The 16,254-nt window shown below is 38.0% G+C and overlaps 1 non-coding gene across 1 annotated transcript; it reads left to right on the top strand.

The window, feature by feature from the left end:
• Positions 1–9,972: 9,972 nt before the first annotated feature.
• LOC148122788 (U6 spliceosomal RNA) lies at positions 9,973–10,079 on the top strand. Its single transcript, XR_015737597.1, has one exon. It is a non-coding gene; the product is annotated as a U6 spliceosomal RNA (small nuclear RNA).
• Positions 10,080–16,254: the final 6,175 nt, after the last annotated feature.

The raw sequence follows: 16,254 nt of genomic DNA, 5'->3' as shown, positions 1-16,254 counted from the left end.
GGAGCAGCTCTGGGGAGATCTTGTGTCTCCAGAGGGGAGGGGGTTAGTGGGTACTTTGAAAGCCAGAAGAGTTTGAATCAATAAATTTCAAGTTCTAAAAAAACGTGATAGAAGATTAATAAACCCAGTAAAACTATCTGTCAAAACTGAAAGAGGGAAAAACGTTTTCCATTATATAGAGAGCCTTAAAATTTATATAAGGCAGACAAACTCTAGAAAAAAAAAAAAACAGGAGACAAAATATTATGGGTTGAAGAGGAAAGTGCATAACAAGAGACTATGGGAGAAAGAGGAAATCTTTACAAAAGTTTGAAATAACTCCAGGTATCCAAATGGCCTATTATATAGCACAGTGAAACTTTAAATTGACAGCAAAACCAAACCAAACCAAACCCAAAAAACAAAAGAAAAAACACAAACTCAAGGAAATTGCGCTACAAAGTACTGAAAGATGACGTAATCAATGAAGAAATCAAAAAAGAGGAAAAATACAGAGCTCAGTGAAAATGAAAACAAAGCACAACCAAATCTCTGGATCACATTTACATTTCCCAGTACCTACATTCAAACCTCATAAAGAGCACAAAAATGACTTAATTATGCACCTAAAAATTTTGAAAAAATGCAAACAAATGAAATTCAAACCAGGCAAAACAAGAAATAATAAAAGTCAGAGAAAAACCAAATTGAATAGAAATAAATAAATAAGCAACAAGTATTATAAAAAAAACCCAACATATCTTGGAGTTAGATCTTTGAAAAGATAAGATTGATCGAACTTTGACCCAACTAACCAAAAGAAAGAGGAATCCAAAATCAACAGAATTAGAATTGAATAGGGAAATATTGTAATATATATCAATGAAATTCAGAATATTATGAGGGGATATTTAAGAAACCTATACTCTATTAAATTGGAAAAATAAGATATAAGGATCACTTTCTAGATTCATTCAAGCCACCATTTTCATACTAAGAAGTCACTAGCTTAAATATACAATATACAATATATTAAATATAAATATTTAAATATTTAATATTAAATATTATTTAATAATATTTAATATTAAATATACAATAATAAATAAAAAGTGTTCAGGGCCACATAGTTTTACAGTAGAATTCTGCCAGAATTTCAAAAATCTGCAGAAATCTTTATTAAACTATTCAAAAATAGAAAGATAAGGAGAGCTCCAAAACTCCTTCCATAAAGTCAGTATTAATCTACTACCAAATCTAGGTAAAGAGACAACAACAACAACCAACAGAAAACTACAGATCAATAAACCTAATGAACATAAAATAAGAAATACCCAATAAAATCTTTGCAAGCTGAATACGGATATATATGAAAGAAATTATTTTCCATGAACAATTTAGTTTGTTCCAGAGATGTAAAAAATGATTCAAATTATGCATGTTTATAAATGTAATAAACTGAACTTAAAGACAAAAATCACACAACCAACTCAATAGATGTAAAAAAATTCTTTAGCACAATGCAATTTGTCTTCATGATAATAGTCCTGCAGAAAATAGGACTAGAGGAATAGTACCTCAACCAAATAAAAGTTGCATATGACAAACTCACAACCAATGTCATCCTAAATGAGAAAGAGAAAAAAATAAATTCCTTGAAATAATCTAACTGAAGTCAAGAATAAGACATGGTTTTCCAATATTTCCACTGCTTTTCAATGATCTGCTTGAAGCACTAGCTGCAGCAAAAATTGAAGATAAGAAAATTAAAGGGTACAAATAAGAAAAGAAGTTAAACTAATCTTACTTGCAGATGACATGATGTTACATCTTAGAGACTCTAAAACTTCTACCAAAAATGATCATCAATTTTAGCAAAATCAATACAAAATCAATTTTATAATATAGAGAAGAATCGGTTTTCAAAAACCAGTGTATTTTCTACACAACAACTACAAACAAACAGAGAAAGAAGTTGTAAACACATTCACAATCACACCAAAGAAAATAAAATATTTAGGAATATAATTATTCAAGAAAAAGTTCTACAAAGAAATATAATCATCTGTAGGAAGATATGAGGAAAAATAACAGAAACTGGATAGCTTTTGATACTCACACGTTGATAGAATTAATATTGTGAAAATGACCAACATACTGAATATCATTTAAAAATTCAGACCAATTTTAATCAAAATCCTAATCTTATCTTTTACAAAAATAGAAAAAGTGCTAAAATTCATGTGAACCCAGAAAAGACCCTGTGTAACAAAACAAACTTGAACAAAAATGACAGTGCTGCGTGCAGGATCATCATTCCAAATTTCAAGGCATACTAAAGAGTCATACTAATAAAAAAATGGTACTATGACATACCAGGCATATGAAACAATGAAGCAAAATTAAATACCTAAGCATGAATGTATGTAACTACAATCATTTAATATTTGTCAGAAATACCAAAATCATGCAAAAGAAAATAGTGAATCTTAAAGATAAACTACTGGAAAAACTGGAAAGTCCACATATCTAGAAGAATAAAATTTCACCTATACTTATAACTATGTGCAAAAACTAACTCCAAATGCATTGTAGATCTAATTCTGAAAACTTAAACTTGAAAATTGTTAGAAAAAACATAGGAAGTACTCTACATAGATGTAGGAAAGGACTTTCTGAATAGGACTCCATTTGCTAAGGAATTAATGCAAGCTATTGATAACTGGTACTTAAAACAAAACAAAATGATTCGGCACATAAGAAATGATCAACTGAATGAAATGGAAACCCATGGAATTGAGGAGAATGTTTGGAAGCTAATCATCTAACAGAGGATTGATATCCAGAATATATAAATAAATTCAGAAGACAAAGAGTCAAATAAAATTAAAAATAAAACAAAAACAGAAAACAATGACCTACTCAAAAAATAGATTTTGGTATCTGAAAAGAGAACAGAGAAGAAATGATAATAGCTGAGAAAAATCTGGAAAAATGTCCATCATTACTGACAATAAGAGAAATATAATCAACCAATCAATAAAATAAAAGTAAACAAACAAAAAAACTTCTACTTTTTTTTTCACTTCAATCACTTTGGTAAATGTGGTAGTTTGAATGTAATTGGTTCCCCATAATCTAATAGTGAATGCCACTATGAGTGGTAAGGCATTGAGGAGTAGGTATGGCCTAGTTAGGGGAAGAGTTTCTATTTGGGGGTGGGTTTTGAAGTTTCCTACACTCAGAACACCTCCCAGTGTTTTAGTTGACTTCCTGTTGCCTGCAAGATGTGATACTCCCAGCTGCTACTCCAGCACAACATCTGACTGCATGCCATCATGCTCCTTGTCATGATGATAGAGGACTGAACCTCTGAACCTGTAAGTAAGCCACTCCAATTAAATGTTTGTTTATAAGTGTTGCGACAGTTGTGGTTTCTCATCACAGCAAAGAAAACCCTAACTAAGACATCCATCATTGACATTAGCCCAAAGATTCGATATCCTATTCTACAGATACTTAATTAGTGATGTTTATTGTTGTTTTATTTGCAATATCAAGAAAAACAAAACAACCAAAACATCCTTCAACTGATGAGTGGGTAATGAAAATGTAGCAAACATACTGTGTGGAATATTATTCTGCTGTAAAAAAAAAAAAGTGAAATAATTTTGAGGTAAACTAGATTAGATCAAGTAAGGTAACTCAGACATAGAAAGACAACTTTTCCATATTCCTTCTCATCTGCAGCTCCTAGCTCCAAAATTCAGATTAGAGTGTACTGTGTGGAGTAAGTTTTTTTTTAAAGGACTATGATCCTTAAAAATAGAACCATAGTTGGGGGTGGGGTGAGTGACATAAAAGGGAAGAGCAAGGTACAAGTAATCTCTAGGGAGTAATAGGAGAAGCTGGAAGCTCAAATTAAGGAAAAGGGAGAAAGAGAAATACAGAAAAGAGAAAGAGGATAAAACCACAATAAAAAATTTTTAAAAAGCCATAATGAGCCAAACTATTGATTATCTACATTTAAAAGCCTTTAATTGTTTAAGTAAAACGTTCCCATCTGAAATGACAATGCTCTCCACAAAATCTTTAGACTAACAAAAATTCCAACACAAGACATGAGAAGCCCTCTTTTAAGTTCAGCGTTGTCCAAGAGACTTCCAAAATATTTTTGGCTATTGCTTTTGTTTTTGGTTGCCTCTTGGGAGTGGTAGGTAAGTCCTTACTGTTGAAGATACCATGCAATTTGGAAACAGGATACAGTTGTATCAGGGGATTTGGGTATCAGCCTCAGTACCCCTTTAGGGCTCATAATTGGACGTCTATGGCAGATGAGGATCTCAGAGTAAAAAATTAACTCAAGTACATTGCCTTTAGCATCTTCTTTATTGTTCATGCAAGGGGAAAAATGAAGTGAAGGGAGCACAGAGGAGAGGAAGTATTAGAAGAAGAGTAAGGGGAAGAATAGGAGAAAAATAAGGAGAGCAAGGAAAAGAAATAGAAGTAGCAAGGAGAAGAAGAGGAGTGAGAGTAAGAATAAGGGCTGATCTCCACAAGGTTTCAAGGTTTTACAGACACAGCTGGAAAATTCCACAAGGAAGGAAAATTAAGCATATCAAAATTACAAAAAGGGGCAAATAGAACCTGAAAAAGCTGTGCTCTGGAACAGGTGACAAAACCCAGGAAAGAGCCAGCATTCAAAGGGAAGTACCTGACATTCCAAACCATTAGATAAAGGTACTAAACATCTCTGAATCCTGGATTCACCCATTCTCCTTATCTAATCTCTTTGGTCATAATCAGTTTCGATTATGCCCAGATTTGTTTGTTAGCAAAGGTGGGGCATGCTGCTTTCCTGCTCAGTGTCTGTCTTGTATAGACATTTCTATGTGTTCTGTTAGTAGGTAATTCTGTGGGATTGACTGTATGTAAATTTGACTGTTAGGACAATGAATGTTATTTCTCTAAGGCCTCATGGTGGGTGGGGAGGGAATGGAGCAAGGTCACTTTGTTGCTCCTGCAGAAGTCACATTGCTGAGGTGTTTTGAGAATGAATCCCATTTCAAAGGGAAGAACCATTGTTTCACCAGGTTTTTACAAATATGACAATGACTTTTCCAAAATACAAGTGTTCCCACATCTCTTCAAAACTGGTTGCTCCATGTGGACGTGGACGTATACACTTCTCACGGATCTGCCTATTGGCCTGTCAGCTGTGCCTTTACTGTATAGTCATGTGGGCTCCACCACAGTTGACCTAGGCTGGATCTAACATGAATGCCTCCTCCCTGAGGATTAGCTTTCAAGCTCTCAGAAGTAGTCTTGCAAGCTTCCAAAGGAGGAAAACAACCAACAGTTTTGCCCAACTATAATGCCAGGAACTACAACAACAGCCAACACGGCACAATAATCCTAAGACTACATTAGCAGCAGAAATACCTTGATGGCACTCAACAGTTTCCTTGTTGGGCTTAGAAAGCTCAGTAAGACAGAAATCATATCTGGTACTGGAAATGTAGGGCTAATGAAGTCATAGATCTTGGAAGAGAACTTACAACCACTGATTTACTAAACCAGCACAATCCCCCTAACTAAACTCTAAATAATCATCCTTATATATATCAGTAAATGTAGTCTTCAGCCCTCATCAAAGACTCTTCTCTTTGCAACAGATAGAGAACAGTACAGAAAACTACAACTGATCAAAATGCAGAGTGGGGCAGCTTGGTCTTAATTGCTACATCTGCATCAAAACTCCTGCAGCTACAGGGATTGCAAAAGAAGGGGCAGAAAAGTTGAAATGTGTGGAGGGCCGGACCACATTCTCCATTGCTTCTAGGAACAAAGGTAGAGATTGACCTCTGTGACCCCAAGGTGTGGCGGCACAGGCCTTTAATCTCAGCGCACGTGCTTTGTAACTCTCTACCGCTGCGTCCCTGCCTACTCCCGAGGTTTCACCTGGGACTGGGAGCAGTCAGCCAATCCGGGAATGACACGTCCAGGGCAGGGTCTGTTTCCTTTATAAGGGATGGGTTCCATCTTATCTGGGTCCCCACGGCCGTGTTGGCTTATGCTCTGCTCCCAAGAGACATAAAGCTATTCTGCAGAAGGATCCTAGTGTTCCGTGTGGTTCTTGCTGGCGAGACGGTAGCGCGGGACAGAAATGGCCAGAGGAACAGCATGTTTTCTGTGAGTTGTATGGTCAGGCTGTGTCCATGAAGCCTCACCATCATGGTGACTTAAACACAGCCTATAGATGGATAGCATCAATAGGCATGCTAACATGAAAAGGGAAAACTCAAGGGGCCTCAACCTTAGTTAAAAAACTACAGATAACTAAGGAATGCTGAGAGCAGGAGAAATAGTCTTCCTTGGGGAAGAGTATGTGGACTGAATGTACAATAACACATGGTCATCCCTGAAAATATATACATATAAGTAGCATTATATTTATGTAACTAAATATTTATGAGCACACAGACAAATGTAACAATAGTTAATTAAATAAAGATCTTGAGTTTGAAAGAGAGCAAGAGGAGTATAAGTATTAGGGGTTGAAAGAAGTGAAGGGAAAGAGGGAAATAACGGAATTACAACTTCAAAAAACATAAAAAAATGTATATGTATCTATCCCATTTACAATTCCATTGTGTCCTAATCGGAAACATTAATGCTGGAATCTAAAGCCATGGTCAATAGAATCTGCAATTCTATGAATGCAAACAATCTGTGTTGGCTGTTAAATGTTCACAAATGATGACCAAATTTTCTGTTCTGAACATTAAGATACCAAAGTAAAGGAAAGCAAAATCTGCATCATGATTTTCCCTGACCTAAAACAGAAGAATATTTGTTGGTTTGGTTTGGTTTGGTTTGGGGTAGGATTTTCTTCTGTATATTTTGTTTCATATTTGAGCTTCTGATGTCATAGATTGTAGTTTAGTGATGGATAGATTGGAATTATTTCCACGGACACTTGCTATCCCTGCCTTTGCTTCTGAGTAATTGTACTGGCACCGCAAAAGAAGGATTAGAGGTTAACTCTCTGGGGGCAATGAAAGTACACATCAATCTGTCCTGGTTGCAGGGTAATACAGGAAACATAATGCTGAGGTAGCCAGAGATCACAGTGCAATTTACTTTGAGTGGGAGGGTGTCATCTTGAAGAAAAATGGCAAAAACAACAGTTCTCTCCTCTGTAGCTGCTCACCAACTCTTGTACCCATGATGCTATGGACACACGTCAAACAACAGAAGTCAAGATCGCAAGAATTAGTGTGTTGTTGATTACAAGACAGGTATGTACTTTAAAGTTATACAGCCTGACTCTGCTGACTGATGTGGAAAAGGTTTGACTAGAAAGTCTCTTGCTCCTTATGGTAGAGATCAAAGTACTTGAAAGTCCCCCTGGATGACTGCAGCAGAAAGGATTTTCTCCCCGTCTCTCTGCACAGGTCACAAACTGTGGTGAATGCTTTCAATCTGTTATTAACAGGAAGGTATTCCAAATGTGAGTGAGAGAGTTTAGAAAGGAGATTCCTGGGAATTTTCATGAGTGGTAGTTAGATTTGTTTTCTTTGTTTTTATTATTGTGCCTTTTGTTGGTGGGGAAAAATCCAAGGCCAGGCTTCCGTTTTTTCCATCCTTTTGATGACTGTGGAGCATTTGGGAGATCAAAGCAGAAGCTGTGAAAGTGAATATCAGTTTGACTTGTTGGTTGCCTTAGAATCAAAGTAAAGAGCTAAAACTCAAGAAGAGGCCTGGCCAAAGTAGGTGTAAGGCAACAAACTCCACAAACTTCAGGCTACAGCTGGCGTGAGGCAAAAAATTCCACAGGAGTGGACCAGCTACCTAGGTCTGAGTGGGCCTGAGAAAGCAAGTTCTGGTCCTAAGAAAGCAAGCTCCATGGGGAATGGATCTAGTCCAAAGACATTGGCAGACTAAGACTGAGCCAGCGACCTGGACCAGAGCAAAGCTGAGATAGTGAACTCCTCTGTAGACCTGAGACAGTGAACTCTGCAGACCTGAGACAATGAACTCTACAGGAACAGGTTCTGGGGAGCAAGCGCTGAGAGAGTGAGCCAGAGCCAGAAACCGCTGAGAGTCCAGACATGAATCTGGGACCTTCAAGGGAGTAGACCTAAGCCAGGACCCCTGTGGGTCTTGATGTGAGTCTAGGATCTCTAAGGAACTAGGCCTGAGTAAGGACCTATTACATGTCTGGACATGAATCTGGGACTTATGAGGGAGTAGGCATGAGCCAGGAACTCTGTGGGTCCGGGCTTTAGTCTGGGACATCAAAAGGAATAGGCAGGAACCAGAAAACTCTGCTGGTCCAAGCATGAGTCTGGGACCTCTGAGAGAGCAAGCCTGAGCCAGGTCCTCTGAGGTCTGGGTGCACCCAAGCCTAGGAACTCTGAGAAAGTAGATCAGAGCCAGAGTCCTTTACAGAACCAACACTAAGCCAGGAGCCTCTGCAGGAAAGGATCCAGACCAGGGACATTTACAAAAACAGGTCTGAGCCGACAACCTAGGCTGTGCAAGCCTGAGACAGCAAACTACAAGGGAGTGGAGCAAAACTTGGGAGCACTGAGTGACCTCCAGAAACACGGAGTGACTAAGAGGGTAACTAGAACGGTGGCACTAACTGTACCATGAAGAACAACCATCTTGTTCACTGAACTAGGATTCACTGTCACCTAGAAGATTAATCAACAGAATCACAGACAACCCCAACTACACTTATTAGAAAAAAGATGAATAGAAAAGGTAAGAACACATAAAACACCACAAAGAGCAATACGACACCAATACAACCTAATGACCCTACAACAACAAGACTTGAACAACCAAATAGATGATGCAGAAGAAAATGACCAAAATATTCAGGAGAATGTTTGAAACTCTTAAAGAGGAAATGAGATATTTCCTGAAATAAATGGAGGAATAACAAACAAAAAATTGGAAAACATCAGCAAATCCCTTAAAGAAAACCAAGAAAAAGCAATCAAACATCAAAAAAAAAAAACTATTCAAGACTTGAAAACTAAAATAGAGACAATAAAGAGAACACAAGCCAAGGGGATTATAGAAACATAAATCATGAGAAAATGATCAGTAACCACAAACACAAACATGAACAGCAGAATACAAGAGATGGAAGAGAGAATCTCAAGCGCTGAAGATACAATAGAGGAAATAGACTCATCAGTCAAAGAAAACATTAAATCTAACAAAAGGTTAACCCAAACTATCCATGAAAAGGCCAAACCTAAAAATAATAGGTAGAGAAGAAGGAGATGAAGTTCAACTCAAAAGCACAGAAAATATATTTAACAAAATCATAGAGGAAAACTTTCCCAATCTAAAGAAAGATACGTCTATGAAGATACAAGAAACTTATAGAATACCAAATAGACTGGATTAAAAAAAAAGTTCCTTTGCCACATAATAATCAAAACACTAAACATACAGTGTAAAGAAAGAATATTAGGAGCTGCAAAGGAAAAATGTCAAGAAACAAATAAAGGTAGACCTATCAGAATCACATCTGACTTTTTCATTGGAGAAAATGAAAGCCAAAAGGTCATGGTCAAGTGTTATGCAGACATTAAGAGACCATTGATACTAGCCCAGACTACTATGCCTAGCAAAACATTCAATTAGCTTAGAAGGACAAAACAAGATATACGATGAAAAAAATCAGATTTAACACAAACCTATTCACAAACCCAGCCCTACACAAAATACTAGAAGGAAAACTCCAACCCAAGGAAGTTGGTTAAATCAAGAAAAACACAGACAATTGATGGTCTCATAGCAGCAAATCCCAAAGAAGGGAAAAACACACAAATTAATATCACTAACAATGAAAACTAAAGTAATAGGAGATAGCAATCACTGGTTATTAATATCCCTTAATATGAACGGACTCAACTCACCTATAAAAAGGCACAGGCTAACAGATTGGATACGAAAACAGAATTCATCGTGCTCGCTTCGGCAGCACATATACTAAAATTGGAACGATACAGAGAAGATTAGCATGGCCCCTGCGCAAGGATGACACGCAAATTCGTGAAGCGTTCCATATTTTTTATTGTTGGTGGGAATGCAAACTTGTGCAGCCACTTTGGAAATCAGTGTGGCGGTTTCTCAGGAAACTGGGAGTCAACCTCCCTCAGGACCCAGCAATTCCTCTCTTGGGAATATACCCTAGAGATGCCCAAACATACTACAAAAGCGTTTGTTCAACTATGTTCATAGCAGCACTATTTGTAATAGCCAGAACCTGGAAACAGCCTAGGTGCCCCTCAATAGAAGAATGGTTAAAAAAGGTGTGGAACATATACACATTAGAGTTTTACTCAGCGGTAAAAAATAATGACATCTTGAATTTTGCATGCAAATGGATGGACATAGAAAACGCTTTACTGAGTGAGGTAAGCCAGACCCAAAAAGAGGAACACGGTATGTATTCACTCATAAGTGGATTCTAACCATAATTAAAGGTCTTTGAGCCTATTATTCGTGATCCTAGAGAAGCTAAATAAGAAGACGAACCTGATGAAGATTATTTACCTATCCGCCAGGAGGTAGGAAATAGTCAAGAGTCCCAGGTAACCTTGGGTGCATGGGGGGGGTGGTGGTGGGAGGGTTGTTGGAAGGGGAGAGGGTTAGAGAGAAGGGAGTAGGGGAGGAATGGAGAAAGCTCGGTTGACCGGGATGGGGGGAAGGGAGGAAGGATGAATGTGGGATCAGGGAAGAATATATTTCAACTAAGGGAGTCATATTAGAGTTTACAGGAAACTTGATTATATATGGGATCCCAGGTCCAAGGAGAGATCCCCAGATTGTTCTCTGGACAGAGGAGGGGGTGCCTGAACCAGCCTTGGCCCGTGACCATACTGATGAATATTTTGCTTATCACCATAGATCCCTCACCTGGCGTTGGATGACGATACAGATGGAGGCCCGCGTTGGAGCACCGAACTGAGCCCCCCAAGTTCCAGACGAGGAGCAAAAGGAGGAAGAAAATGACGAAGGACTGCGAGGGATACTATCACCCACTGATACAAGGGGTCGGATCTAATGAGAGTTTACCAAGGCCAGATGGACCGTGACTGAAAGAGCATGTGATCCAACCAGATTCTCTGAATGTGGTTGGATTTTCTGAATGTGGCTGGCCTGCAGTCTTTCCGAGAAGCCATTGACAATGACACTGGGACTGGTTTCCTCTGCATATACTGGATTTTTGGGATCCAGTCTGTTTGGATGCTCACCTTCCTGGACCTGGAGTGAGGGGGGAGGAACTTGGACTTCCCACAGGGCAGGAGACCCTGACTTCCCTTGGGGACAAAGAGGGAGGAGGAGAGGGAGGGGGGGAGTGGGAGGGCGTTGGGAGGAGGGGCGTAAATGGAAACTTTTTATAATTTAATAAAATTACTAAAAAAAAAAAAAAATAAAGTATAATGAAGGAATGAATAAATGAAAAAAAAAAAAAAAAAAGAAAACAGAATTCATCCTTCTTCTGCATACAAGAAACAAACCTCAACCTCAAAGACAGACATTGTCTCAGACAAAATGGTTGGGAAAAAATATTCCAATCAAATGGATCTATGAAACAAACAGATGTAGCTATCCTAATATCTAACAAAATAGATTTCAAACTAAAATGAATCAAAAGAGACAAAGAAGGTCATTTCTTATCAGTCACAGGAAAAATCCATCAAGAGAAAATCTCAATACTGAACATCTATACCCCAAATACAAGGGCACCCTCAGATGTAAAAGAAATACTTCTAAAGCTTAAATCATACATTAAACTGCACACAATAATAGTGAGAGACTTCAAAACTCTACTCTTACCACTGGACAGGTCAGTCAGACAAAAAAATGAACAGAGAAATAAGGGAACTAACAGATTTTGTGAATCAAAAGGACTTAATAGATATCTATAGAATATTCTATCTGAACAGAAAATAATACAACTTCTTCTGAGCACCTCATGGAACCTTCTCAAAAATTAACTACAAGCACAGCAACAAAACAAGCCTCAACAAATACAAAAGAATTGGAAAAGCCCCATGTATCTTATCAGATCACCAGGAAGTCAACAGCAATACTAATTCCAGAAAGCCCACAAACACATGGAAATTAAAAAATGCCCACCTGACCATCAATGGGTCAAGGAGGAAATAAAGAAAGAAATTAATGACTTTCTAAAATTTAATGAAAATGACCACACAACATTCCCAAATTTATGGTACCCAATGAAAACAGTGTTAAGTGAAAAGCTCATACCACTAAATGCCTACATAGAAAGCATGAAAAATCTCACACTAGTGAATCAGCAGTACATTTGAAAACTTTAGAACAAACAGAAGCAAACTCACCCAAGAGAACTAGATGGCCGGAAATAATCAAATTGAGAGCTGAAGTCAGCGAAATAGAAACAAAGAAAACAATACAAAGCATCAATGAAACAAGAAGTTGGTTCTTCGAAAAAATCAACAAAATATACAAACCTTTATCCAAACTAATCAAAAGGCAGAGAGAGAATATCCAAATTAACAAAATCAGAAATGAAAAAGAAGACATAACAAACAAAAGGAAATACAGAGAATCATCAGGTCATACCTCAAAAACCTGTACTCCACAAAATTGGAAAACTTAAACGAAATAGACAACTTTCTGGATAAACATCAGGTACCAAAATTAAATCAAGATCATTTAAGCAAATTAAACAGACCTTTAACTGTTGACTAAATAAAAACAGTCATCAAAAGTCTCCCAACCAAAAAATGCCCAGGACCCAGATGGTTTCTATAAGATTATCAAAGAAGAACAAATACCAATACTCGTCAAATTATTCCATACATTTGAAACAGAAGGTACATTGACAAACTCTTTTTATGAGGCTACAATCACCCTGATACCCAAATCACATAGAAATAATCTACATGGGTAGTAGAAAAAGACAAGATTTCCTTAGTAAATTGGAAGCATGGGGACCTTGGGAGAGGGTTGAAGGGGAAGGGAAAGGAGGGAGGGTAGCAGAGAAAAATGTAGAACTCAATAAAAATCAATAAAACAAGTAAAAAAAGAAAAGGCCTGAAACTAGATCCTGGAACTATGTTGGGAGGTATCAGTATTGGCAAAAATTGAGGAATAGGAGAGTGAGGGGGGAGGAGGAACAAGAAGAGAAAAGAAAGACAGACTGCCCCACCTACTTTTGGAGATACAACTTTTCTTTCCTTGTGAGCAAGCATGAATTCCACAGAGATTACATAACTAACTCAGGGATTTGGGTAGGTTTTTTTATTATTATTTTTTTTATTATTTTTTATTTTTTTTTTCTTGCAGTTTTGCTTATATCCGGTCTGGGAAACAGCTTCTATATATACATCATCTCCTTTGGATTTATTTGGACTTTTTCTAATTCCCAATACTGTAGGAGCTTTGTAGACACTCTAAGGCCTGGATTTACTTTCTAGCACTGCCATTCCCTAGGTGGTTGAGCATGAGTTTCACTGCCACAAATAACAGGTTTTAGTTTTAGCTTTACCCTTACGTTACTTGAAAAGTTGCTTAAATTTCTGAGACAATTTTCTTGTCAGTAAAATGGGGATAATAGTACCTAATTAATTTGTAACAGACATATAATTAAACAATATGTGTCTACTTAAAGAGCTTTCAGGACTGAGGATGACATAAGGGAAAAAATACTAATGATTAACACTCGTTGTATGGACTTCGCTATCTGTACCAACTTGGGAAGAAAATGTGACTGGAATACAACATATGCTGAGTGTAATTTGGAAGCTATGCCAGGTGACTCTGTGCACCATGCTGAGTGTACAAATATGTGGGTGATACTTGTAAGTACCATGCTATCGTTGATCCTAGAGTGAATTCAGATCAGCACACAGTTCACAACTAGAGTAATCAACAAGAACTAACATGAGCTCTCTCATCTTGCTGTTAATCCTGAAGAAGTCACCCAGCTCTGCTCTCAGTTTGTCTCACAGTCTGGCGGTTTACTGTCAAAATAGACTCTAATGTAAAGACCACTTGAACTTTTGCAATGGATCTTTGAAATCCCAAATGGACAGTAATCACAAGTCTGAAATAGAAAAACAAACAAACAAAAAGCCTTGATGATTTTGTTGTTGTTGTTCAGATGTCCTGACAAACCATTTAGGTGAAGTTTTAATTGCTCCTTAGTGACACTTCTGCTTAAGCTACAATGAATTTTATTAGCATAGGAGGAAGAAATCTTCAGACAGTACTGAACTTTCCATAAAGTCATTCTAAAAAGTCAGATGATGCTTTGGGAATCATTGGGTGCAAAGACCTTCAGGGACACTTCAAAAGAATGACTTCAGATGTAGTTCATGTAATCAATTCCAGCCAATGTGACTACCTTCTTTATTTCCTAGAGGGAAATAGGCATATATATATATGTGTGTGTGTGTGTGTGTGTGTGTGTGTGTGTATAAGAATTGAAACTGTCTAATCAAGGATGGGAAGGCAATGCATGGAATTGAGAAAGGGGGATTGGAGAAGTGAGAATAGAGAGATAGGAAGCGGGAGGAGATACACTACAGCAGCTGCTTTCTCATGAATGTGTCAGGAAGGGCAGTTCTGACTAATCTTTATCGCACTCGTCCATCCCTCCTTATGTTGCTAAGGGAAGACACCCCACAAGGCCTTTTACAGGCTGGGCCATGACTCTCTTCTCTTTTGTTACAAATATATGAGGGCAGCGACACTGAGCAAAGGAGATGATGGTCAACAAATTTTATCATCTGAAATAAAACCAGTCTTTTCTGGAACAATGGTTGCAAGAGTTGAGCCAGTTGCTGAGATGAGCTGGGTAAAGCCCAGGGTTTCGATCTTGGTATTTGTTTACAACCTATTCTACGAGATAACAGCTGAGTGCACAAAGAGGAAGCTTAAGCTTTGATAAAAAAAAAATGCTCTCCAGATGGGCGCAGTGGGGACACCTTTAGTCCTAGCACTCAGCAGGCAGAGGTGGGCAGGTATCTGTTAGTTCAAGGCCAGCCCCAGTTACATAGCAAGAGTCTCACAAACCGAGGTGGAGAGAGAACAAGAAAGAGCCTTAGAAATATTGGTTGGGTAAATTCCACAGCAGAGTCAGTGCTGCCAGTGTGAAATGCAGCAAACTGCTAAGGCAAATCTAACAGTACATGCACTATAAAATGCATCCATACAATTGTGTTTCTGACAGGTCTACTAGTCAGTGTGTCCACAATGTGTTCTAACATCTCTTCACAAAACATTTGCTTCCCAACTCTGGACAGTGCCATCCTGCCAGAGCATTTAGCTGTTAGTAATTTCTAGGTTGATTACACATAACAAATGTTCCCCTTTCCAACGATCACAGTTGTGTGATCCTGTGTGATCACATCTCTGTGCCAGGATTTCAATCTGGGTCCATCTTGGGGCACACCTAATAAACCTCCCTTCTGATATCTTCTGTCTGCATCACAATTTAACACACCACTCTACCACCTGTCCTGCTAGCTGCAGTGATTACTGATCCCTAATAAATATTTTGCCCCCAAAGTCCCTCTTAGCCCTTGCCTCTGACAGCATTACTGTGCGAGTGGACTTGACTGTAGCTTCTCAAGTTTTTCCTTCCCCACATCTTAGGAACAAATGACTCTCAACTAGGTAGTTTTAAATCACTGAAGTAGTGCTCAGAAGTAGAAGCAGCATTAAAGACATATTTACATTAATATATGGAGCTGGAAATAGAAATTCTGAGTTCTACAACCTCTGACTTCAGGTGACTACTAGTTAAAAGAAGGAAGAAGACTACTGCGTATCTTAGAAAAGAAACAATAGTCTTATAGTAAACAAAAGGAAGAGATTAGAGGAAACAAGACAGAGTGAAGTCCAGAAAGTTTAGGGAGCAAATGGCAGAGAATAAAGTGATAAACATCAAATTCACATCACAAAATATCAGGATCACTTGTAAGTAGAGAAACTTTTGTCACTGTTTAATGTTTGTATATGTGGTGTGTGGTGTGGTGTGGTGTGTGTGTGTGTGTGTGTGTGTGTGTGTTTGCAGGTGTATTAATACAACCATGTTAATGTGCAAAGTCAAAGAACTTCAGTGACTGTTTTTTGCCTTCCACCCTGTTTGAGAAAATATCTTCTTTGTTGTTGTTGCTGCTGCATGTTCCAGGATGGTCGTCCCACAAAATTTTGTGTATTCTCCCGTCTCTACTTCCCACCTTGCTG

The sequence above is a fragment of the Myodes glareolus genome, chromosome 3, assembly GCF_982192425.1.
Source record: "Myodes glareolus chromosome 3, mMyoGla1.1, whole genome shotgun sequence".
Classification (NCBI taxonomy): Eukaryota; Metazoa; Chordata; class Mammalia; order Rodentia; family Cricetidae; genus Myodes; species Myodes glareolus.
Note: the sequence above shows the minus strand (reverse complement) of the source record. Positions and strands in the feature narration are given on the sequence as shown.